Genomic DNA, 25,553 nt, shown 5'->3' on the forward strand with positions numbered 1-25,553 from the left:
CCTTTGTGTTTCTTCAGCTCTAAGGTTGGTTGCTGCTTCTAGCAGTTACTAATATTGGGGTTGCCTCTGTCACCTCTTTTTATTTTTTAAAGTCTCTTAACACCTATATAATCAGCTTCCTGTATTAAATTCTTTCCATTTAAAATACATAATATGTGAGGTTTCTGCTTTCCCATTGACTGGAACAGTTACTAAGGTTTCTAGATGTGTCACCCCTCATAATTACAGTGACATGTTTGTAGTTAATTTTTCTTTCTTGACAGGTAACAGTCAAGAGGCCATGGTCTTCTCCATCTGGTCCTTTGTTCAAATGTTTAGTGATTTTTTTTTTGTTTTTTAATGCTCATAACCATTGACTTCATTTCATGGATCTGGCCTCTTAGAGCAAGCCTCCAGGATCCTAATTCCTTAGTCCACAGTGGTCCTAGAGATCCAGGTTATCTGGGATGTTGAGTAGTTCTGTTCAATCTATTTAACAAAAGTACTTATTCCTATGTATTTTCCAACACAAAGGAGCATACACTGTATAATTTTGGCTCTACCAGTTCCTGCCTGCCTGAGTGCCTGCTGTTTGAGCCTCCTTTACACACTTCCCAGTGGCCTCCATCTACACAGACTCTGCTCACCAGCGGGCACCTGCGGGACCAGCACTTACTTCCTCTCATCTTTCTTTATTTTTCCCAAGACTTTTACTACTGCTCTGTCATCTGCTTTGTTTCCCTTTTCTGTTTCCAAACCCAAATTCCCTCTTTTTCTTATTATCCCCAATTGGAGTGACTGATAGTTGGTGTATATTAAAATTTGAAGCACTTGCTGAGAAGGTATATCTGCTGAATTACTTGAATTTTACATAAGAAGAACCTCCTGCATGAGGAAGCATAATTATATCAACTTATGAATCAAGTGAACATTTTATAGACCAGAGAAAAATAGCTAGTGATTTCATTAATGGTACTTCAGTTCTTCAGGTTAATAAATTTGTTAAGCCTTTCTACTTTTATTAGAGGAGTTACTTGTTTCTTTAGTAAACATTTATTGTGTTGCCATGTTTACACAGCTTTATATCAGGTAGGTGCATTGAGGGATAGCAAAGGAGTAAAATTATCCAGCTCTTGCCTGCCTTGAAAGACTTTGCGCTGTACTTGGGATATAGAAAACTTACATTAAATAGTGAAGGGATCAAAATAAGTGTAAGACAATGTTCTAGAAACTGTATTTAAGTGTGTGCTGTGGGGCAGATGATAATGGTACTTCCTGTACACAGGCACTAAGCACTTTATTTATGTTGTCTTCTTTAATCCTCACAACTCTGAAATAGTTACTCTAGTTAGTTGTAATTTGTTAGTGATAAACCTGAGGCTTAAAGGTTAAATCATTTGCCCAAAGACACACATCTACAAAGTGACAGAAGTTAGGATTCAAACCTTAGGTTGGCCTGAGTCTAATGATCATAATAGATAGAAGTGAAGGTTGCTTAGAGCTGTGTCTTTGCTTGTTTGCTTGTGTGTTTTCAAATATGCTAGGTATCTTACATTTGCTCCCCTGGATTTCTTTTCCATCCTGCTTTGTACCCTGGGTGACTGACCTGTGTGGGTTACGCCAGTGAACACTCTTGCCTTTGGGTTCTAGCCAGGTTTGACCAATGTGAAGAACTCAGGAGATCTGAGGGCAGACTGAGAATGATGTTGGGTGTTTTTAATTTTGGCTCTACCAGCTCCTGCCCCAGCTCCTGCTCCTCAGTACTCCTTGATTAGGTGTACTTATACACTGTACACCTCCCGTTCCTCCAGCCCCACTTAGACTTCTAGAACCAACCCCTCCTTTGAGCACCCAGATTCTGGTAACTCCACAACCCCCCTCTGTTTCTTCAGCTCTAAGGATAGTAGTTGCTTCTAACAGTTACTAATATTGGAATTACCTCTGTGACCCCTTTTAATTTCTTTCAGTCTATTAACAGCTGTATAATCAGATTTATTATTCCCCTAGCTCTTCTCCATTAGATTTCCACCCGCTGGCTCCATTTCTCTGTGTCTCCTTCTATCCTTCCCCACGTTTCCTCCTTTCTCTGGATCCTAGGAAACACTCCTCGACCTTTGCAGCACCGAAAGGGGTAACCATTCCTTGTCATGAACACTAACCCTCACCATGACTTTAAAAGTTGTCCCTTGATCAAATTCCATTTGAATGCATCATGCCCAATTTGAGTGTTGTATGTATTTCCTGCTGAGGCTGATTGGTATGCAGAAATTCTTATAAGGCATGCCTTCCTTTCTTCTTCGCTTTCCTACTCCTGTCCTTTCTCAGTATGTTCAACGTTGAAGATAAGAATTAGCTGAAGCGTGGTCTCTGCCCTGAGGAATTTATAATAAAGGTTAAAATTTGATTAATAGTAATGGAAATAAAAACTAGTAATGTACTTGAGAAGCAGAATGACAGAGAGAGAATCTAGCAAATGAAGTTAGTTGATTACTTAGTGGAAAATGCTGACAGCAGTTCACAAATCAGTTACTAATTCTTTCTACTATGTATATTAACTCTGTCCCTTGGCCAGAATTTTGTACAGTTCTTTTCTTTATTTAGCTTAATAAAACAACATCAAGGAAAGTGTAAAGTCTTTTTAAATGTAAAGTGACTGAAACGTTGCTTTTTAGAACTCATCATTTCATGAAAAAATAAGTTCACCGTAAGAACTCTCCGTCAGATAAAATTCCTGATGGATGTCCCAGGATTTAGGATGCATTTGAAGTTTGGGAAGGCCTATCAGTTTTGTAAAAAAATTAATAGGCTTTTTTTGGGTGGGAGGGGGCGCAATTTTCAGTTTACAGGAAAATGGAGCAGAAAGTACAGAGCGTTCCCATGTTACTTCTCACCCTCTATTCCAGTTTCCCTTGTTATTAATATTTTGCATGAATATGGTACATTTATTATAATTCATGAACCAAGATTGACTCACTATTATTAACTAAAGTCCATGGTTTACATTAGGGTTCACTCTGTGTTGTACCATTCTCTGGGTTTTGACAAATGAATGACATATGTTTACCATTACTGTATCATACAGCATAGTTTCACTACCCTAAAAAATTCCCTGTGCTTCACCTGTTATTCATTTCTCCTTCCCTGTCCTGAGCCCTTGCCAACCACTGATCCTTTTACTGTCTCCGTAGTTTTGCCTTTTCCAGATGTTATATGGTTGAAGTCAAATAGTCTGTAGCCTTTTCAAACTGGCTTCTTTAACTTAGCAATATACACTTAAGGTTCCTCTATGTCTTTCCATGGCTTGACAGCTCATTTCATTTTTTCACTGAATAGTATTCCATTGTATGGATGTACCATAGTTTGTTTCTCCTTTTACCTATTGATGTAACATAGTTTGTTTTTCCATTTACCTATCTTGATTGTTTCCAAGTTTTGGCAATTATGAATAAAGCTTCTGTAAGTATTTTGTGCAGGATTTTGTTTGGATGTAAATTTTGTACTGGTGCCCCAGGATTTAAGATGCATATGAAGTTCAAGATGGTCTATCGGTTAAAAAAAAAAAGCCTGGAAAAATGTGGTTTCTGAAAAGGGGTTTCTTTAAACTAGTCACAGTTAAGGACAGATACTGACTTCCTTGCCAGACATACTTAAGCTAGATTAATCAGTTAATCACGTACTTAAGTATGATCTGAGAATTAGAGTTGAAATACAAACTGAATATCTGACAGAAATCAAGTGTAAAACTGTTATCTGTTTTATAATTGCACATGAACAATGTAGTCAAACACTTTTATTTCAAATGGAGGGCCTAAATACATTACAAATGCATATCTAGGGTGTGAACACTTCTTTGGGATGTTAATATAGCTCTTACTTCCTTTTGAGTAAGCAGAGAGCCATTCTTTCAAGACTTCCTGTGGCCACCAATATTCTGCCAAGGGGTCTGACATCTTGGGAATTTGCCACCCTTTCATCAGAGACTTTGACTCATGCTGAAACATCCTTCATTTCTAGTGGTCTGTTTCAATCTTCTGGTTCAGTGTTGAGCCAGAACATACAAATTCCCATCTGAAAACCTACCTTCAGGAAAATCACTTGAACTTTTTTGTGTCTCACCGAGTATGAGGCCTGTCTCTGCAGCCTGGGGATGTTATAAAGGTGGATTAGCCCATGTTTTTAAAGCACTTATGGCTCCCATGGGGAAAGCCTTTTGCAACTTCCAGGCATAATTACCGGTGTATTCCAGCTGGAATAAGGCAAACAGAGTGCACTCACTTTAAAGCCAAATGCTCATCCTTTTCTTACAGGGACTCCATTTGACTTCCTCAAATGGGATATATTAATATCTTGAATGTGAAAGCATTTGAGTTACAATGGGGAATGTTTCACTTATTATTCAACATTTCATCGTAAATTTGGACTCATTATTATTTTGATACCTGAAACTAAATACATCATGCATGGTAGCCCAGAATCTTCCTTAACCTAAATTAGAGTGGACTGGTGCTTCTCCTTTTTTCTTTCTTTCCTTTTTTTTTTTTTGAAACAGAATCTTGCTCTGTCGCCCAGGCTGGAGTGCAGTGGAGCGATCTTGGCTCACTGCAACCTCTGCCTCCCAGGTTCAAGCGATTCTTCTGCCTCAGCCTCCTGAGTAGCTGGGACTACAGGTGCGTGCCACCATGCCTGGCTAATTTATGTATTTTTAGTAGAAACGGGGTTTCACTGTATTGGCCAGGCTGGTCGTGATCTTCTGACCTCGTGATCTGCCTGCCTCGGCCTCCCCAAGTTCTGGGATTACAGGCGTCAGTCACCGTGTCCCACTTTCTCCTTTTTTCTGAAGACTGTAGAGCTTCTTGATCTGCTTGTGCCCACTTAATGGAAGCATTCCAGTCTGCATTATTCTCCATGTAGTTATAGCATCTTGTGTGACAATAAAAATGAGAAACAACTTTATAATTTTTTTGCAATTATTTATAAAAATCATAAAAATGAAGTTTTTTTATAACTGAAAAACAGACACAACTAACAATGGTGGAAAAAACCGGTTTGTTTCATAGAAAATGACTTAGGCTAAAATATGACACATCTTTTGAGATTTATGCCTCCCTTTGCGGACACCAACAAGATCGTGTGAACTGGAAATAGTTGCAGAGAAATATTTAAAAATATTTTCTAAAAAATATAATTTATAGATAAAAAATTGATGTCACAAACATTTAGTTGATTAGAAATTCCTGTTTCTCATTTATGTAACTCCTTCTTCCTTTCATTTTTCAATAATAAGAGACTATCATAGTTTTACATTTTGGAGGTGCAGATGTGATAAGGACTTTGAATACAGTTTGATTTATTTTTGTTTCCTTGCTTGAAATATATTTTGCAAATGTTTTCAGTGGACATTCATCAACTTAGTTCATTCTCCATTTTTTTTTGCCTTGACAGAGCTCTCAATAGCTGATGCTAAATTTATTAAAGTAGATGTAAAAATTTAAAGCTGGATGTAAAATTTAGCATGTGATAATTTTAATATTTTTCGTTTTCTGGCACAGTGTTGGCAGAGATGTTCTAGATCTATATAAATTTATCTTTTGATGTTTTTCTAGATCCGTGCTGTTGAATGTGGTAGGCACTAGACACTTAGGACTTTTAAGCACGTGAAATGTGGCTCATGGGTCTGAGGAACTGAATTTTTACATTTAATGAATTCAAATAACCACATATGGCTACTGGCTACTCTATTGGACAGCACAGCTCAAGTGAGTCATTTGGTTGCCAAAGGCTTAAACTTTGTCTTAATGACCTGGCCGACTTAATAACGACAGCAAAAATAAAAATTTCATGGGCATCTGTTTGCTTCATGCTAGGGATATCACAGAATGTTTAATTTTTACTGTATGCAACAACCCTGTAAGCTCCTATTTTACCATGAGGCGACCAAGGCCCAGTGAGCATAAGTAACTTGATCAAGGTCATAGAGCTAGTCCACATCTTTGCTGCTTCTGTTTTGCCATAAGATCTAATTTTGGTTCAAACTGTAGGATCGATTATTATGTTGAATGCCTCTGAATTTAGGTTTGTCTGATGTTTTCTTCTGATTAAATTGAGGACTCCCAATATTTTTATCACCCTAAAATGAAATCCTGTACCTGCTAGCAGTCGCTGCTCTTTCCACAACCCTGGCAACCACTTACCTACTGTCTGTCTCTAAAGATTTTTCTGTTCCGGAGATTTCACCTAAATGGAATCGCACACTATCTTAGTCTCTTTGGGCTAGTGTAACAAAATATCTTAGACTGGGTGACTTATAAACAACAGAAATTTATTTCTCACAGTCCTGGAGGCTGAAAGTTCAAGATGAGGATGCCAGCATGATTCTGGTGAGGACCCTCTTCTAGGTTGCACACTTACGAAATCTACTGTATCCTCAGATGGTAGAAGGGATACTCTGATCTCTTCAGCCCTTTTTTGAGAGCACTCATCTCATTCATAAGGGCTCCACCCTCATGATCTAATCACCTCCCCAAGGCCCACCTCATAATACCATCATATTGGGGATTAGATTACAACATATGGATTTTGGAGGGAGGAGCATAAATGTTCAGATCTTAGCATCCACTGTATGGTCTTTTGTGACTGGGTTCTTTCATTTAACATGTTTTCAAGATACATCCTTGTTGTAGCATGTATCAGTGCTTTCTTTTTATGGTTTACTAATATTCCATCATATGGATAGGCCACATTTTGCTTATTCATTTGGTTGCTGGAGATAGGGGTTGTTATCATTTTTTCATTACAGTGAATAGTGCTGCTATAAACACCCATGCGTAGTTTTTTTTTTTATGGAGAAATAAGGTTTCATTTTGTTTGGGTATATACCTAAGAGTGGAATTGATGTGTCATATGGTAGCTATAATACGTTTTGCATTTCTGAATCAGGGGTAGTTTCTTTTTGATAAATGAGATTGGTTCTTCATTCTTTCTGGTAGTAGTGAATTCTTTCTGTCTAGTAGTGAATTAGAGTTACAATGGAGTATAGATTTGGATGATAATAATTAAAGAACAATGTGTGTCTGATACTCTCCCTAAATTCTGGGTTAAACATTTAAAAAATGACTAATACTTGTTTTTGGATTTTGGGACATAGTGTTAAAAACATTGGGGAATAAAAGAATGCCTGACAGTCTTTCTTCTTATGTCTTTCTTCATTATTTGTTCTAAAAACGTATACATTGGTTGGTCTTTATATATAAAGTGGCATTCCCAGTATAATCTAGACAATGGGAATCCACAGACTGTTGGTAGAATATTGGTTTAAATAACAGTCTGCACTTTGAGAGTTAAGGGTATCTGGGGGAGAATTCATGAACCCAAAGCAAGACAATAATCCTTGTGAGTTTATAGCATTTTTACAGGCCTCATATTATGTTCAGACCCCAAAGGGTTAGATTATATCCTTCCTGCTGATTTGTCTGCAAGAAACAGCAGAATTTTAAGGCAGTACAGCTTCATTTTGTTCAATAAATAGACATTTCTTGCTGAAATGACAGAAATCTGAAACTACTTTTAAAAAATATACATAGTTTAATAATTCCATGAATGTTGCCAGAAATGATCTTATTAAAATAGGGATATGATGAATTTGGCCCGCAAGAATATTATCCTGAAACAGTACCTTTGGTTAAAAAAGAAAAAAAATTCTGGTATAAAAATCTCCACTCTTTTGATAGTCTCCTGATTTCCCCTGTTTTGTCAAGCTTATACAAATAATGATATAAGGTAGAAGTGAAGGAAAGTGTCCAAGAATGGTACAAAGGGCTGTGGGAAAGTTCCAAGTAATTCAGAAAGAGCTGAGCAGTCTGAGGTTTTTGGAGGGGGTAGAATCCTGGAGCCAGGAAATGTTTCTCTCTCTCTCTCTCTCTCTCTCTCTCTGTGTGTGTGTGCACGTGCGCATGGGTGCAGATTTTTTGGACTGGCTCTGACAGTGAAAGCACGACCTTATTAATTTGGACTCCACTAATTAGAAAATTATTGTGAAGTGGATAAGGATTGAGCTTCAAGTTAAATAGCATTTTCTGAGAAATTAATTGCATAGATACAAAGTAAATGTTTGACCTATTTTGGAGAAGAGAATGGTTTACAGTGCTTCTGTAATGAAGGATCCATGCATAATCATTTTAGTAACAGTTATTGAATGTGTAGAATGTTGAGAAAGAATAGCGTGATGGCTAAGAGCATAGATTGGAGCATCACACCCCCTGGGGTCAAATATTGGCTCTAAGATTTACTAATTCTACTATTTACTAACTCAAATATTGGCTAACTCAAATATCTGTTTACTAACTCAAGTATCTGTTTACTAACTCAGATATTGGTTCTACCATTTACTAACCTGGGCAAGTTACTTAATTTCTCTCAGCCCCAGTTTCTTCCTCTGTAAGATGGGAATAATAATATTGCCTACCTCCTAGCTTTGCTATAAAGATTAAATGTATTAATATAAAAATGCTTAGATCTATACTTGGTACCTGATAAATGCAACATTAAGTGGTAACTATCATTAATGTGTTCCTGGCACCCTGCTAAGTGCAGTGGGAAGATAAAAGAGAATTTCTGGTGTCAAAAATGTGATAGACTAACAGATAAAATAATGTATATTGATATATACATATAATGCCAGTATCATACAGTACAAATAGGTACATATTTTCTGTGTAGTTTGCTGTTTATAAACTGTATTCAATTCAGTGATCTTTCAGAAATCTAGTTTGGATCTCTTCAAATGGTGGAAAAGTAAGCATTTCCTGTAACATGCTCTGTAGCTCTGACTTTTCCATAAGTTCTGAATGACTTTCTCCTGGTTGGATTGGTTTAGTGAAGTGTGACTGTTTGGCCCTCCCATGGAAATCATATACTGACTACATGTCTCAGGTGAATGGATCCATCAGGAGGGAATGGTCTTGTTTCTTGAATACGTTTTCATGGCCCAACTGCAAAGCAGGGGCTCCTGAGTCAGAGGAGGTAGAAACTGACAAAACCATGGAGTGCAGCCACTGTGTGAGTTGCCTTCAACCATGACTGCTTGGCTTTTAGAGATGGAACAGACATTCGTCATATGGTTATTTCCCAGTGATTCTGAAATCTTTTCTGGCAAAATGTTAAGGCACAAGTGAATTGAGTTCTATGTCTGCCGCAAGAGTCCCGTGGAAATGCTTGAGAGTCTGAAATTTGCCTAATGCTTTTTCTCAAACTGAAATTAAAAGCCAAAACAAACCATCTTTTGCAAAATATCTATTGCTGCTCTTTTTACTAGCTTCATTTCTATTTTAGAAGTGTGTTGAGCAGGGCCACTGAAGTATACAACTCCAAGGGACACTGTTCATAGACAGCTTACATAAATTGCACCCTCTGGAATTTTGAGTACATGATCTACACAGCCACACGTGGAGGTCCTTGTGCCGAATTGTTTGTTAGTTATGTTCATAGAACCTGTTGTTACAAGTTCTTTGGAATATGTGCTAGTCTTAGTGATGAAATTGGGCAGTGACTGGGTAGGGTCTTTAAGTCTACATATTTAGATAACCCGACATTTAACCACATGCCTTCTGTGTCTGGTGGCATTAACCCAAATTCTCACTGTTATCACCAAGATTATTATGACATGCCTTGTCACTGTAGGTCATCTGGTGACTAGTTTAAAGCATTTCTAATCCTTGTGTGCTGGGACCTCACTAAGCGTTCTTCACTTTTAAGCCTGGCTTGTGTTATTACAGCCACTGTTGCTAGGACTGATTCTTCTGTTGTCACTTGAAGGTCTAGGAAGTTATAAATGTATTGATGCTTGTGTGCAAGAGGTTGCTCTATCTCATACAGCAAGGCTGGCCTAACTCATGCAGTGCCCTACCCATATAGCAAGGGTCTAGAGCAACTGTAACAGCTGCCTAAAGTGGCAGTCAAAGAACTCCCTGCATTACAAAAGGATTAAATATGCTGCATGCTAGAGCTGTGTCTGGCAGGAGTTACAGAGTCCTTCCAATAAATAAAAACAATTATGTTTCAACAAAGGAGTAAGAAAAATTGGCACGTCTCTCCATGAGGTCACTTCACGTTGGAAAAAGCATTTGGCGGGGCGCGGTGGCTCAAGCCTGTAATCCCAGTATTTTGGGAGGCCGAGACGGGTGGATCACGAGGTCAGGAGATCGAGACCATCCTGGCTAACATGGTGAAACCCGGTCTCTACTAAAAAATACAAAAAACCAGCCGGGCGAGGTGGCGGGCGCCTGTAGTCCCAGCTACTCGGGAGTCTGAGGCAGGAGAATAGCGTGAACCCGGGAGGCGGAGCTTGCAGTGAGCCGAGATCCGGCCACTGCACTCCAGCCTGGGCAAGAGAGCGAGACTCTGCCTCAAAAGAAAAAAAAAAAAAAAAGCATTTGTGTGCTTTGTTTTAAACAATGTTGTCGATACTTTGAGGAACACTTTCACATGTTTGCAACTTAGGAAAATTGGTATACAGCAAGTCCGTCAGTTTAAACCACAGACATTTGGAGCTGAAAGAAATTCTGGTATCATTTGTCATGAGCTCCTTATTTTACAGGTGACAGAGTCTGAGGCCCTGAGAAGCTAAGTAACTTGTGGGAAGTCACAGAGCCCGTGGTTGATAAGAAGTGAACCAGCACCCAGGTTATGCTGTGCCAGTGAAATACAAGTCCTGCTTTACTCTCTTGGTTTTCTCTCCTGAAGAAAGTGCCCTTGGCAAAACCAGAGAACTACTGGGGACGTCTAAATAATCCATTGCCTTTGGGGTGATTTTCATTTGAATACTTCATTGGCATGGTAGTGGAATAATGCTTATAAAGTAATGCTTATAAAATAATGCTTATATTCCTCTAATAAGAGGAATAACCTTGGGCAGTTAGTTAACCTCTCTGTGCTTCACTTTTGTCCTTTGTAAAATCACATTTACTTCCTCATAGAAATGCAAGGATGCTATGAGCTCACACTTGTAAAGTACTTGTAACAGTGTTTGGCACAGGGTAGGTGCTATGCACCATGAGCTGTTAGGATTATGAACTGGAAGTTGCCTTTTAATTTTTTATAGCCCGTTTATGCGAGAGGAAATATTTTTAGAAAGGTTTAAACAGTCATCATCTTGCTTGTATTGCTTTTTCTCAAGAGGAACCGAAGTATGAAAAGAGCAGAGACTTTGGTATCAGATAAACATGGGTTTGAATCTGGGCTCTTCCACTTTCTAGCTATGCAACCTTCCACTTTCTAGCTATGCAACCTGATCACCTCATGCCCCTGTTCAGTTTACTCATCTGTAAAGTGAAGACGTGAGCATGTACGTTACTGTGAAGGCTAGGGGAAATGGATGTGGAACCTAGCTGTAGCACACAAGTGCTTTTTTTGTTGTTGTTCCCTTTGCATTGAGTGGAATGTCTACACATACTTTGGGGTGATTGGAACTAGGATGGAAACACACACACACACACACACACACACACACATTCTGTTACCTCCATGTGGGCCACCCCCTTCTTTCTTACCAACTTTGGGAAATCTCTCTCCCTGTAAACAATTGCACATCACTTCACTTCCTGTATATTGCTTTGAACTATTTAAAATTGTTTATTACATGTTCACGCTCTCTTTCAGAAATAGAGTGCTTGGGAAAACGTTAAGATATATTTATCTTGGATCACCCTGTCTTTCATACGGAGGGTGTCGTAGGTACTTAGTAAGGAACTGCTGATGTTAATGGATGAGTCTTATCACAGTAAGCAGGGAGAGTGGGGCTCCTGCCAGTGTGTTCACAAACTTCATTCTGCAGTTCTTCCCCTCCATCAGTTTTTAATCTCAATACCTTTTTGTTAGTAGTTTATGCCTTTGAGCTCTAAGGAGAAATCATTGTTTTCTTGTCTCCATTTTTCTAGTGTGAGAAACTAGAAATATTCCCATGCACTGAATTGTTATTAGCAAAATTTCTGCTGAAATAATTTGGTCATACTCTTCTGTTTAGTGTCTCTCTCAAAATTCATTGCAACCTTCAGCCACCTTTGCTTTTAGTAAAACAAAAACAAATTTTTCTTCCTTTTAATGGTTCAAGAGCTCCTTGATAATGCTTGCGTTTTAATAGTACCTTTACTTTGCAAAATAGAAATTGCTTTGCAAAAAATACCGAGTTTCCAGTGAAAATTATTTACGCTATAAATCTGGAAGTAATTATTTTCTAATACATTTTCTGTAACTAAATTTTACACTTCTCACATATTTTACATTTTCCTTAAAAACTTTACAAATCGATTTTTTTTTTTCTGAATGTTGCTTAAAAATCATGTTTTTGCTAATAGTATTTAAAAAGCACTCATTTGGCCAGGTGAGGTGGCTCACACCTGTAATCCCAGCACTTTGGGAGGCTGAGGCGGGTGAATCACTGGGTCAGGAGTTTGAGACCAGCTTGGCCAACACAGTGAAACTCCGTCTCTACTAAAAATAATAAAAGAAATTTAGCTGGGCATAGTGGCAGGCGCCTGTAATCCTACCTACTTGGAAGATTGAGGCAGAATTGCTTGAACCCGGGAGGCGGAGGTTGCAGTGAGCCGAGATTGCATCACTGCACTGCAGCCCGGGGACAGAGTGAGACTCTGTCTCATAAATAAATAAATAATACAAATATAAAAAGTAAAAAGCACTCATTCATTCTTTAATTACTTTGCCCTCTATGGCAGGTACTGTGCTGGGGTCTGTGAATATAGTGGTGAATGATACACAGTTGGTTTTTGCCCTTGAGGAGTTTAGTAGAAAACAGGAAAAAAAAGTGCAATAGATAGCAAATAAACCAATTAAAAAGCAAATCCCCAGTAAGGCTGTGAGGGTACAATTTTTAACCTCAGTTGCAGTCCGGGTTATTAATTGAAAGTGCAATAGGAGAAATGACGATAGAGTAGCTTTTAAGTAATAAGGGGAAGTTCTTTCAGATGGTAGCAGATCCTTGAAGCCTTCTGTCCTCTCTAGAAATTCAAGTATCGGGGAAAAAGAAGATTTTGGAAAGGAATTTTCTAGTGTGTGTAATACAGGAGAATTACACATTTAGAAATTTCTGCATTTGCAGCCCATAGTAGCAATAGTTAGAGGAGTGTTAGTATTGCATAAGTGAATTATACCTTGGCTGAAGTTTGAGTAATTACAAATGTAGACTGGGAAGTTGCTTCATTTAGAAAATCAGTTCTGATATAGACACAGGACTTATCCCAATAAAATCATCATGCTTCAGGATGGATGTACATCTATTTTGGGATACCAAAAGGAACTGTAGGTGTGACCATAGCACTCTGTTTAGTCCTTCAGTGGCCTTTTCCACTGCTCTTACATCCAACTCAGTAGCCCAGCAGAGTTCCCTGCCTGGTCCCTGCCTTCTCCTGTAGCCTCATCTTCTGCCAGCCCTCGTCCTGTGATGTACTTTCATTGCCCATGATAGGTGGTTACTCTTGGTTTCCAAGTGTTTAATGGGACCTTATGTCTGCGTGCCTGTACTTGCTATTCCTGTTGCCTTGAATACAACGTTGCTTGGTTAACTTCTTGTTTTGTTTCCAGGCCCAGCTCAGATATCTTTTTTTAAGCAAAAACTTTATCTCTAAGACAGTATTTCATAAACTCTGGATCAGAGTTAATCTTAAGAAATAGATAAAAATTTTATTTATATCAGGCTGTGGAAGTGATTCTGATTGTCTGCCAGGGTTGTGACCCTGCGACTTTCCATGAAGTACTTCACAAGTAGGTATGCTGTAGAAATAGGTGGATTCACACCAGTTTCCCAAATGAGACGTACTGTAGCCCTTTTTGGATGACTTGTTGCACATGTGGGCATATTAACAGCTTTGAGAGTTAGTGTAGCAAATACTTTAACTTTGATGCACTGCTTCTCAAATTTATTTGACCGTGGAACACTTTGGTTTGAAGGTATCTGTTAATATCTTGAGAAATGTCTATTGTTTCACAGAACATAGTTTGGGAAAATGTTGCCTAAAAACGTGGTTTTGGTTAAGAAGAGGAGGTATCTTAGGAAGGAATGTCCTGGAAGTAATGGAAACACCAGACGGGTTTTGTTCCTCTTTGAATGGATTCCATACATTGTTTTGGTATTTCACTGTTCACTTCATTTTCAGTGGAGAGTCATTAAAGCCATTGCTGGCCTGATTGCCACATAGTCCAAACACAAGAAATGCACACTTTTTTATCGCAATCTCTTTCAATAATTTTTTATTTGAAAATTTTCAAACACATGCAAATGTAGAGAGAAGAGGACAGTGAATCTACATATGCCTATTACCCAGATTCAACACTTAGCTAGTTTTTGCCATATTCTTTCTTTATCATCTAACTTTTTCTTGTTGAACCATTTTGTTTTATTTATTTATTTATTTACTTATTGATTGGTATATGATAGTTGCACATAATAGTTGTACATATTTTGGGGGTACATGTGATGCCAAACTGTTTTAAAGCATATCCAAGAAATCATGTCATTTCACTCTTCTAGTCATCATTGTGTGTCTTTATAAAAAGGGACATTGCCTGGTATTACCTCATTAGTATTTTTGCAGCTACCAAATTATAGCAATTCCTTGGCTAATACCCAGCCCATATTCAAGTTAAAAAATTGAGATAGAAATAATATACTGTGAAATTTATTCTTTTAATGTACAGTTGGGCTTTTAGTGTATTCACAAAGTTGTGCAGCCATCACCACTAATTCCAGAACATTTTTATTATTCTGAAAGGTACCTCTATTCATTAGCAGTCACTCCCCATTTTTTTCTCCCTCCACTAATATAATTTCTGCATTTGGATTTTGCCTCGTCTGGACACTACATAGTTTTTCTTTACTGGCCTCTTTCATTTAGCTTAATGTTTTCAAAGTTCATCCATGTTGTAGCATGTATCAGTACTTTTTTTGTCTTTTTTGAGATGGAGTCTCACTGTCACCCAGGCTGGAGTGCAGTGGCGCCATCTCAGCTCACTGCAAGCTCCGCCTCCCAGGTTCACACTGTTCTCCTGCCTCCTGAGTAGCTGGGACTACAGGCGCCCGCCACCACGCCTGGTTAATTTTTTGTATTTTTAATAGAGATGGGGTTTCACCGTGTTATGCAGGATGGTCTCGATCTCCTGACCTTGTGATCCGCCTGCCTCAGCCTCCAAAAGTGCTAGGATTACAGGCGTGAGCCACTACGCACGGCCAGGACTTTCTTTTTATAGCTTTATATTCTATAATTTCTTTTTATAGCTTTATATTCCATGGTACGGATAGGTCACATTTTGTTTATCCATCCATTGGTTGATGGATATCTGGATTTTTTCCACTTTTTGGCTATTATTAATAATATTCTTAGGAAATTCACATACAAATATTCATGTTGATGTACGTTTTCATTTTTCTTAGTGGATTTGCTGGGTCATATAGTAACTATAAATATAACTTTTTGAGAAACTGCATGATCATTTTCCAAAGGATTGCAACATGTTACGTTTCTACCAGCAACTTACAAGGCTTCCAGTTTCTCCTTATCCTTACCAATACCTGTTCTGTTTGATTTTGGCCATCTTAGTGGATGTGAAGTGACATGTCTTTGTGATTTTTATTTGCATTTCCCTACTGACTAGTGATGTTAAGCACTGTTTCATTGGGGTATTAGCTATTTGCATGTCTTCTTTGGAGAAATGTCTATTCAAATCCTTGCCTAGTTTTTAAGTAGGTTATTTGTCTTTTTACTATTGGAGTTGTGAAAGTTCCTTATAAATTCTGGTTGTTAGTCCCATATCAGATAAATGAGTTGCAAATATTTCTCTTTGGGTTGTCTTTTCATTTTCTTAATGTTATACTTTGAAGCACAAAAGTGTTAAATTTTGATTATGTCCAATTTGTCTATTTTTTCTTTTGTTTGTATTTTTGGTGTCTAATCTAAATTGTTGTCTAATCTGAGATCAGATAGATTTATCTCTTTATTTTCTTCTGAGAGTTTTATAGTTTTAGGTCTTACCTTTAGGTCTTTATGTTGAGTTAATTTTTTTCTATGGTGTAAGGAAGGACACATTCTTTTTTTTTTTTTTTTCAATTGGGGCCTTGCTCTGTTGTCCAGGCTGGAGTGCAATGGTGTGATCATGGCTCACTGCAGCCTTGGTCTTCTGGGCCTAAGCAATCTTCATGCCTCAGCCTCCTGAGTAACTGGGACCACAGGTACGTGCCACCATGCCTGGCTAATTTTTTTTTTTTTTACAGTTGTTATTAGAGACAGGGTCTCACTGTGTTGCCCACACTGGACTCAAATGATCCCCCCTCCTTGGCCTCCAAGGCCTCCCATACCTAGGATCACAGGCATGAGCCACTGCCTGGCCTCACACACTTAAAAGTAGAATTTTAGCTTCAGTTTTCAGGGTGATCTAGAAAGATTGCTGTTTTCTCTTTGCCTGCATCCACTTGTGTACCTCATCTGCCATCCCAACTCCTCCTCCTCCATTCTTAACTAATCATGACATAATTTATTAGAATCTGTTTGCGTAGTAGGTAGTAGTGCAGTCAGAGTCTATGAAAGCACAAAGTCTCTATTATAAACATAATTACATTCAATTAAGCAAACAACCAAGTTGTAATGGACATCTGCTGTTTCTGCCTTCTGTGCCCCCTCTATTTTTCTGGAAATGGGACTTGGTTTGCTCTTTGTGAAACTCCCTACCCACAGTTTAGTCTACAGACCGACCTTGCTCAAGGAGTGGGCAAATTGCAGTGATTTGGCCAATGAGGATTGTGTCTCTAGAGCTACAGTGATTGTTTCGGAGATGGACACAGACCCAAAAAGGGTCATGAGAGAGATACCTATAATTAGTGAGAAAGAAAACTGCTGTAGCCTGGAATATTGCTGCCTTACCACCAGAAAGTGGTGTCTATTTATAAAACCAACATGAAGAAACGTGAGCCAAGAGATGGAGAGAGACAGGTTCTTAACTATCAATTAAACAGCTGGATCTAGCTGTGCCTGAAGCTTAGACTATTTCTGGACCTTTTAGATACATAAGCCTGTACATTCCTTTTTAGGTTTGCAGCTGAAATAGTTGTGACTGTTATACAGATCTAGTGCTTGGAACTGAGGACACAAGATGTAAGAAGATACTTTCTGCTTTCGTGGACTTGACAACCTAAAAGTGAGAGAGACAGACATGAATAAATGAATAAATGGCAAATGCAAGAATTGATACAGATTGACAACACAGGGGAAGGAGTGGGTAACTATTGAGGAGGGTTTAAGGAACTGGAAAAGGTCCTCAAAAAAGATAAATTCTGATTTGGGGTTGAAAGATAAATTTGCATTTACTTGGTTTTTCCATAAACAACAAAACTGATTTTTCCACAGTAGCCTGTGGGAGTTATTTTCCCTATTTTATAGTAGTTGGATGTGTTGTTACACTTTACCACTGGTATGACCATACCATGGCACTTTTCTACTAGTTATGCAGAGGCTGTAGAAAGTAAGTGTAGCAGGTTATATAATTTGGGAAGTGGCATTAAGTTTTTTAGAACCTTATTTTATTCAGTGTATTTTCGAATGAGTTTCCAGTATGGTATTGTGCTTTAAGTTGACTTAACTCTATATAGACTTGGGATCATTTAGTTCAATTAATTTATTTCATGGAGAAAGTATTTTAGCCCAGATAGGCTAAAGAATGTGCCCCAAGTCACGTAGGACTGGAACTATAATCTTGGTTTCTTTATCCTTGGTGCAGTCTTTATACAATTTCATATCTTCTCCTATTTGAGGCTTGTGTTAGACTATTCTTGTATTGCTATAAAGGAATACCTGAGACTGAGTCATTTATAAAGAAAAGAGGTTTAATTGGCCCACGATTTTGCAGGCTGTATGAGCATGATGCCAGCATCTCCTTGGCTTCTGGGGAGGCCTCAGGGAAGTTTTACTAATGGCAGAAGGCAAAGTGGAAGCTGGAGCAGACACGTCACATGGCAGGAGCGGGAACAAGAGAGAGTGATGGGACGTGTTGCATCCTTAAACAACCAGATCCTGTGAGAACTCACTGTCATGAGGACAGCACCAAAACATAAGGAATCCACCCCATGACCCAAAGACCTCCTCCCACAGGCCCAGCCTCCAACATTGAGTCTTACATTTCAACATGAGATTCGGGTGGGACAGATATACAAATCGTGTCATTCTACCCTAGCCCTCCCCAAATCTCATATCCTTCTCACATCTCAAAATACAATCATCCCTTCTTAGTAGTCTCCCAAAGTCTTAACTCATTCCAGCATTAACTTTCTTAAGAACAAAAACTGGTGGGCTTTACAGTAAAATTGCTGAGGAAAAAAAATAATAGGAGAGGTTTTTATGTGGATGAGCTCTCTGTTTAGCAGATTGCCAGCTGGATGTTTTCATCATTGTGAGTTTGGTACCCAGGCTCTCCTGGAATGGCTAGATGCCTCCTGTTTCCCACCCAGATGGTGCTCTCTGTGTCTGTTCAGTCAGGTAAGAAGTTGTGATCCTCATGCAGATTGTCGGCACACCTATTTCCAGCATTCACAATTTCCACCATACTGAATTTGAGATCAAGTAATCCTTAGAAGCCATAGATTCTTCCTAACTCTCAGGAGATGACTTTTTTTTTTTTTTTTTTTTTTTGGATGTTCATTACTGAGCCACCATCTCCCCTCTGCAACCTCGATAAGAAGTTTATATAGGTTCACTGTAGCTTGAATAAGGTTATCAGAAGCAATTGAGAAAATGTTAAGAAGTAAACAAATGAAAGAAGAAAACAAAAGAAATAAAGAAGAAAGAATTTTTTTTTCCCTAAAGCAAAGCCAATGTTTGGCTCTTTACAGTGGCACTCAAAATCTTTATATAGGACAGCACAGAAGGGAAATCTGTGTGGCTGTCGAGATGGCTTGTCTTGATGTTTCATTTTGATAGCAAGCTCATATATTTTTATCTTGTATGTTACTTGGGGTGGCTCAATAGGGGGCAGTTGGTGGCATTTTGGGAGAAAGGGTAATGCCCTCCACTTTAGCTTGTATATCACCACTAGACATTTCTTTTTCTCTCTCCTGATGCTCAATGGAATTGTTTCTAATGAATTTTATGACTGTTGTGGTTATGAAACTTGCATAAAAAATAAGCAGTTCCTTCAGCACATTTACTAGATGATATGTAAAAACAGAAACTATATCAATATGATATAAGCCCACTAAAATTTGCTGTTTAAAACTGAGGATGCCTTAAAAAAGACAACAGTGTTTAAGCCCAGTTACAAATTATTCTGCTCCATTTGGAGTCCAGGAACCATTTGCCAGAACTTCAGGAATTGAGTTTCTGGCCGGTTATCTTCACGGTAGTGAATGTAGTTTATTTGGGAAATGAGTGAAGCAGGAAGAGTAACTTTTGGAGTTACCTGGAGCTAATATGGAAAGGTGACTGGACAGGGGTGAAATCTGAGTAAAGCTAAGAGAGGAGAATATAGAATATGAAGATACTGTATTCTTTTTCTTCGGTAATACTTTTATTGTTATATAATTAATATACCATCTAATTCACCCATTTCAGGTATACAATTCAGCAGTTTTTAGGATATTCACAGTGTTGTACAACCATCACCACAGTTGTAGAATATTTTCATCATTTCAGAAAGAATCTTTATACCCTTTAGCTGTCACCCACTTACATGCCCTCCTTGCCTCCCAGCTGTGAGCAACTACTAACAGCTTTTCTGTTTGGACCTTTTAAAAAAACACATGGAGTCATACAATTATATATGTGATTTTCATCTCTGGCTTCTTTTACTTAGCATAATATTTACAAAGTTCATTCATGGCCTATGCATCAGCGCTGCTGCTTCTTTTTTTTTTTTTTTTAAATTTGGTCTCACTTTCTTGCCCAGGCTGGAGTGCCATGGTGTGATCATAGCTCACTGTAGCCTCAAACTCCTGGGCTCAAGCGATCCTCCTTCCTCAGCCTCCTGAGTATTTTGGACTACAGGTGTGCACCACAATATCTGGCTAATTTTTTATTTTTATTTTTGTAGAGATGGGGGTCTTACTATGTTCACCAGGTTGGCCTTGAACTCCTGGGTCATCCACCTGCCTCAGCCTCCCAAAGTGCTGGGATTACAGGCCTGAGTCACCTCGCCTGGGTCATATTTTAAAAATACATTTATCTAGTTGATGGGCATTTGGGTTGTTTTTACCTTTTGGCTATTATGACTAATGTAACTATAAACATTTGTATATGTGTTTTACTATTACAGAGGAATAGGTCAGTGGGGAAATTATTCTATGATTCTGGATACATTTTAGGTTGCCATAATTTAAATGCTGGTTGATTATTTTTTCTTTTAATATAGAACAGTATATTTACTAGCAGGGAGTGGAGAAAAAATGATTTCACTTCAGTTTGTGGAGCTGGAACTTTTCAACTGGTTCCATTCTAAGGAATTATTAAATTAGTTTCCTCTACACTGTCCAAGACAGTTGTTCTCACATTGTTAATAGTTTTCCATGCCTGAGGGATAGGACTTCTCCCTTCAGGCTGTAGGGCTCTATGGCAGTGTTTCTTAAGGGTCAGGGAGGAGCAGTAGTAGAGGAAACAAAGTATATGGATATACTTTGATGTGTTAGGTGCCGTTATAAGGGTACCAAAGATTGGGGAAGGAAGAGAGAGTGATGCTTTCATCCTAGAAGGGTCAGGAAAGGCATCACTTCACAGATGTGGCTACATTCAAAACTGAATGGGAACCTGCATTCCCTCCCTCCCTCCCTCCCTCTGTTGCCCAGGCTGGAGTGCAGTGGCACAATCACAGCCCTCCCAGTGGCACAGTCATGGCTCACTGCAGCCTCAACCCCCTGGGCTCAAGCAGTCCTCCCACCTCAGCTTAAAATTGGTTAAGTCTATTAAGCAGTTTAAAATTGGTTGAGTCTATTGCCCAGAGACAAAATAGATGGTGCTTGTTAACAATATTTTTTCTAGGAGTCTTTTGACTTCAGTATGATAAATATTCCAATACACATCATTACCCTAAGAAAAGTTTGTAAGTGAATAATTACAAACCTATGGTTTTATAAATCACAAAAGTATAATTTCATGCCTTATTTGTTGTGCAGCACATCCTTACTTTGCTTTCATAGTTACTGCTGATTGTACCATTAAGGTAATGGAGTACTGCGACTGATGCATTTTTAAGTATTCTCACATCCACTGACTTGTATCAAGGTTAAAACTTATTTTTCATAGATATCAAGGACCTAATAAGCTGAGTTAACAACTTGTTTATCACTCCATATATACACACCACTTACAGCTTTTGTAGAGTGTTCAGTTGTGCTGATTGCATTGGGATGAATGTATTATTATGGAAACACTATTTGACATTTGGGAGCTTAACTAAGTTGTCTTGGACTCTGGTTCTATAGTGAGATAGTCTATTGTTCATAAAGAAGGGGACGTCAAATTGCACAGACATTCTGAATGAGTCTTAATGAGTGGGCTGCTTTTAAGGATAAAACACTATTTTTAAGAATATGGTTGTCTATAGCAAGAAAAAAAATGTAGCCTTTGAAGTAAAGCCCTGTATTAATTACTGGGATAGGAGTCAGCTAGAGTAGGATCATTAAGGAGAATCTGTATTGTTGAACCTCTAGCTGGTGGAGATGGCTGGGGACCACTTGATGGGATTGTCAGAGTTTAGATGGGAAGTTTCAGCTTCAATAAATCTTATCAGTCTCGAGAGAGGATAGCCATAGCTAAAGACAATCAGTTAGGGAAGGTGGGAACACAAATTCCTCTAGAAGAGTATTAAAATATATACAGATGTAGATGTATTCATTGTGAGAAGAGAAATGAGCTGTAGACTAACCTCAGTGCTTAATTTGCTTCCATGATTATATTGGAAATGGAAATGTAAAAACAAAACAAACTTAGACTTTTAGATTTAGATGTTTTAGGGGAGGATTCCCTTCTCAGAGGGCTAAAAAAAATCATAAAATGCACAATTATGGTTGGTGTAAGCATCTTTTTCCAAAACAGTTTGGTCTAGGCAGTTTAAAAAATGGCAAGTGGAAACCACAGTGACACACTTGCCTCCCCCTGCAAACTGGCCACTCCAGACCTCCTGGGACAGGCCAGGACACCACCCCAATGCACCCAGTCTGGCTTAGCCACCAAACAGGCACTTTTCTCACCTCTCCTTCCCTGCCTGGATGGGAACATCACACCCCAAACCGAAGGTGGAGCTCAGCTCTGTCCATCTGGAATATTTTGACATACGGTATAGAATAAGATCTAAATAGTTTTTATTTCCCCAAATCATCAATTTCAGTAGCCCATCTATTGATAATAGTTTTTTTCTTATTATGTGGTAGTTGGCCATAGTTAAGACAGAGGGCTGGTTTGCATGGCTTATCAACAACCTGGATCTCATTAGTGCTGAGATGGCTTAGGGTTGGGAATGGTTTTGAGGATAAGAGAGCCTGGAATTTTGCCCACTCAACCTTTCTTTTCCATATATTTAACCTTTCCTATATAGTAGGGATTTTTTTTCCTTCCTCTAGGCATTATTTTTCATTTATCTGCATATCTATTCTTGTGCCACAATTGTTGTTTTATTTGTTGTAGCCATATTATAACACTTTCTTATACCTGGTATGGTCTGGCCTTTATTCTGCTTTCAAAGTATTTTCATTTGTTTGAATGTTTTGCTTTTAAGATCTGAATATAGGATTTTTTTTTCCCTAAATGAATGCTGTCGTAGATCATGTAGAGCTTTTTTTTTTTGAAATGCAAATTTGGTAATTGCTAGCAAAGTATCATCAACAGTTAACTTTGGCTATTTTAAAGTTGATAGCACGGAATGTGCTCTATAACTTTTAAATAACCAGCTAACTCTAACTCTGTAAGGCTTTATAAAACTTTAAAACACCACCTTCTTAAATCTCCTTTAGAAATAGAAACAATTTAATGCATCTATGTAGTAATAATTTGTTCTCTTTTCTGTATATATGCAAACAGATGTACAAATGGGCTGTTTTCTAAGTCAGTTAAGTATTGGCCTCCTTTCCATGATCTTACAGTAATATGATTCAAGGGTTGCAAAAACATGCAAAACTGAGAGAAAACCTTTAATGGCAACTAAAATCTTGCTTCTGCTTATTGATTTCTTTACATTTTGCTTACTTTTACAAGTTATTTCAGATTGCTTATAAAAGTCTATTTTAATAAGACCTAAAACAGTCAAGGCAGGAAAGAAGAAAACTATTATAGAAGAGGGGATGGAGGTACATTAAGAATGTTTGAGTAGGCAGAGGGCCTTCAAGGTGGAGTTAGCAAACTACAGTTCATGAAGAAGGCAGTCGGGAGACCATCCTAAGAATAGTAATTGTGTAGATTCATTCATTTGTTCAGTAAATATTTATTGAGTGCATACTATATGCCCGTAATTCTCGTAAGCCTTGAAAATGCAGTAACGAGCAAATCAGACACAAATCCCTGCTTTCATAGTCATAGGGGTTGCATTTTAGCGGAGATAGTAAGCAAAATGTTTAGTCTAAATAGTATGTTAGATGGTAATAGTTGCTAAGGAGAACACATTAAAGCAGGAAAAGGAGACAGGAGGTATTGAGGGAGGCTTTACATTCTTGTTGGAGTTGTCAGGAGGGGCCTCCCTGAGAAACCCACTTTGGAAAATGACCAGAAGGCTGTGAGGGAGCTGTAAGGGTGTCAAGGGAACTGTGTACCTGGCAGAAGGAATAGCAAGTGCAAAGAACCTGGTGCACTTATAGGAGGAAGTTACAGGGGAGGGGTTGGGTGGAGTGAGGGAGGAGAGGGTGGTAGGAGGTGGGTCATGGTTGGCATCTGCAACTCCAGGATCAGTCTTAGATGTTTGTTTTTTTTTTTATTTTTTTGAGCCAGGGTCTCACTCTGTCATCCAGGCTGGAGTGCAGTGGCGTGATCTCGGCTCACTGCGGCCTCAATCTTTTGAGCTCAAGTGATCCTCCCACCTCAGCCTGGGGAGTAGCTGGGATTATAGGTGGATACCACCACACTTGGTTAGTTTTGCTCATTTTTTGTTAAAGATAGGGTCTCACTATGTTGCCCAGGCTCATCTCGGACTCCTGGACTCAAGAGATCTTCCTGCCTTGGCCTCCCAAAATGCTGAAATTACAGGCATGAAGCACTGCACCTGGCTCAGTCCCAGATGTTTCAAGGCTCTTCAGAGAAGAAAGAGCAGGGTCACAGCTAAAACCAAAGAAACTAGCCTTGCCATACTTTCTACATGTTTGTTCAGTTGTATATCAAGTTTTTTTTTTTTTTTTTTAAATGTATTTGGAGTTTCTGATGGCTTGAAGAATGAAGGGAAGTAATGATGTATGCAAGTTTGCCATGTCTGTTATATTTAACTTTGACATAGACCATTTTGAAATCTTAGCAGATATTTTAGGATATTCTTCAAAATTTGATACATCACGTTTATTTTGGAAGCAAATAAGAAAAGACTTCCCTAGATCGACTTGGCATTACAAATGCTTAGAAAAATACCCACTCACAGAGTATTGTACTATATAGGCTGGTAAGTTCTGTGGTTTGTAGTCTTGTTTAAGCAATCAGAGTGATAAATCCTGAAATACAATTTTCTGACATTCACCTACCTACCAATTCCCTCCTAAATTTATTGGTTCCTATAAAACTTACTGTGAAACTTGAGCTACTTGTAACAGTTTCATACTAGTTTTTACTTTTTCCAAACAAAGGTGTCTTAAAGTTATGCTGCCAAAGTCTTGTAGTAATTTTCTCACTTTCTTATTGTGTTGCAGGCTGTTAATCTGCTTATTTGAAGAAAATAGAGAGATGTCTGTAAAATGTTGGTTTCAGTTATGTTCTTAAAATCTAACCTGAGAGTGATTTTACTGAGGCCTCTTTTGTGTATTCACTAAAAGAAGAAAACTCCAAATCACTTTGCCTTTTGGAGGTGATGGAGAAGAATACATTAATATGTTTTCCTGGAAGCTGTTTTTTTTTCCTTGTGAATAGGAGGAAAGCCTACCAGCTGTGCCTGATGCATTTATAATTAAGCCTCTCTTCTCCAAAGTTGATGTTTTGGTGCCTAAAATGACTTGATTTTTTCCATTTTAGTGACATTTATGAATCTTATCCCTTTGTTTACTGGAAGGGGGAAATGGGAACAAGTGTTACAATTGTAAGGTTCTCTGTGATTGATGCCTTAGTGCCCTGCTCTAGGGCACGTCGTTTCTTTAGGCTGTCAGGGGAATGGGTTAGGACGATGCCCAGTGGTGCCAGCTGTGTGACTGGCAGGAGCTGGGCCACTGAGTTACCTCTTTGGCAGAGTCAACATTTGGGCCAGAGAGACTGTGACTCAGCGATGAGTGTAAACATTTGTTTAGTTTGAATGATTAGGAGCAGAGCTGGTCTTTGGTTATTAGCTGATTGTAAGAATCAAGTGGAGCAAAGCCACAGCCTTTGTTGATGAACAGTAGTGTTAGAAGCATACAACATAGGGGCTTTAAGGGAAGC

The 25,553-nt window shown here is 38.5% G+C and overlaps 1 protein-coding gene across 4 annotated transcripts in view; it reads left to right on the plus strand.

The window, feature by feature from the left end:
* CDK14 (cyclin dependent kinase 14) overlaps positions 1-25,553 on the plus strand; it is a 581,124-nt gene that overhangs the window by 50,923 nt on the left and 504,648 nt on the right. The window contains exon 1 of one of the 4 annotated variants that reach the window (XM_031664858.1): positions 10,414-10,778. The exons of the other annotated variants lie outside the window; for them this stretch is intronic. The gene's annotated coding sequence lies outside the window, so the exon portion shown is untranslated. Of the gene's footprint in view, positions 1-10,413; positions 10,779-25,553 lie in introns of those variants that run through there. 4 annotated transcript variants of the gene reach the window in all.

Source organism: Papio anubis, chromosome 4, assembly GCF_008728515.1.
Source record: "Papio anubis isolate 15944 chromosome 4, Panubis1.0, whole genome shotgun sequence".
In the NCBI taxonomy this organism is placed as follows: Eukaryota; Metazoa; Chordata; class Mammalia; order Primates; family Cercopithecidae; genus Papio; species Papio anubis.